Source organism: Theropithecus gelada, chromosome 3 (assembly GCF_003255815.1).
Source record: "Theropithecus gelada isolate Dixy chromosome 3, Tgel_1.0, whole genome shotgun sequence".
Taxonomy (NCBI): domain Eukaryota; kingdom Metazoa; phylum Chordata; class Mammalia; order Primates; family Cercopithecidae; genus Theropithecus; species Theropithecus gelada.
Window position 1 is genome coordinate 149,125,858 of NC_037670.1, and position 1,520 is coordinate 149,127,377.

Below are 1,520 nucleotides of genomic sequence, written 5' to 3' on the forward strand. Positions count from 1 at the left end.
CCAATCCCAGCTACTCAGGAGGCTGAGGCAGGAGAATTGCTGTACCCAGGAGGCAAAGGTTGCAGTGAGCTGAGATCGTGCCATTGCACTCCAGCCTGGGCAACAGAGCAAGACTTGGTCAAAAAAAAAAAAAAACCTTACCCTGTACCCTAAAATTCACAAATCTGTTGCCAGGGGCTGGCACTGGGAAGGACAGAAGGTGTTAGTCAAAGGATACAAAGTTTCAATTATACCTGAGAAATAAGTCTTAGAGATTTACTGCACAGCATAGCCTATGGTTAACAATACTGTACTGTATATTTTATAATCTGCTAAGAGGATTTATCTTATGTTAAGTGTTCTTATCACAAATAATAATAATAATAAATAAGAGGACAGGAGGAATCTGGGATGTGATGAACACGTTAATGGCATAAATTGTGGTGATGCTTCCACAGGTGTATACTTATCTTCAAACTTATCAACTTGGTGAACATTCAGTAGGTACAGCTTTTTGTATGTCAACCATAACTCAATGAAGTGGCTTTAAAATCAACAGAGAAAACACTTAGAATTGTGAGAACACAAGTCCAAACCGTGATCAGGTAAGTATTATTGTCTACCATATAAAAGTTTGTTTGCAAAAGAAAAAATAATATAAAAACAGAATGATTTGAGGAGACTAAGGCCATAAATCTAAAATATATGGGCAGGCATGGTCTGCTATCTTTTAAAAAAGAGAGAAATAGAACACAACAGAACACAGAGGTTAAGACAAAGGACTGTGGAGTCAGGCCAACCTAGAGCTACTTCTTTCACCTACCCTTAACTGATTATGTGGCCTTGAGTAATCAATTATACCATTTCAATCCCAGCTTTATTATCTTTAAAATGAAAATAAGAAAATTATCTCATTGTGTTCTTGTTGGATTAAGGCAAACAGTGTGTATAAATTATTTAGAACAATGTCTGGCATATAGAAAGACTCAATTAATCTGAGTTTGAATTACTTTTCAGTTTCTCATCTTCAACCAGAGAATTAGAAAAATATAGGAATATTCATTTAGGATCAGACAATCCATCTCTATACTCTGCTTCTGAGTGTAGAATCAACGAGCATTTTATGGAAGAACATGACAGTCACTGTCCATGCCCCAGTATCCTGGTATGGAGCTTTATGGAATTGATCTAAGCTGTTATTTTGTTAACAATAATCAAAAGATTATTACCGTCTTTCAAGGTCACAGTTTCTTCTTTTCCTTTCTCTGTAAATAAGTGTTTTCTTTAAAATGTGCATTTAAAGCGCTCGCTTTGGCAGCACATATACTAAAATTAGAATGAAGCAGAGATTAGCACTGCTCCTGCACAAAGATGACATGCAAATTGATGAAGTTTTCCATACTTTTATGAAAAGATTTCTAGATACAAATGGCAGTGATGGTTGCACAACAATATGCACGTACTTAATATCCCTGAGCTGTACACTGAAAAAAATGGTTAAAATGTTATATTTTTTTTTTTTTTTTTTTTTTTTTTTTTTT

At 34.9% G+C, this 1,520-nt stretch overlaps 1 non-coding gene across 1 annotated transcript; it reads left to right on the forward strand.

Moving 5' to 3' along the window:
• The first annotated feature begins 1,281 nt into the window (after positions 1 to 1,281).
• LOC112621879 lies at positions 1,282 to 1,385 on the forward strand. Its single transcript, XR_003118814.1, has one exon. It is a non-coding gene; the product is annotated as a U6 spliceosomal RNA (small nuclear RNA).
• The last annotated feature ends 135 nt before the right edge of the window (positions 1,386 to 1,520 follow it).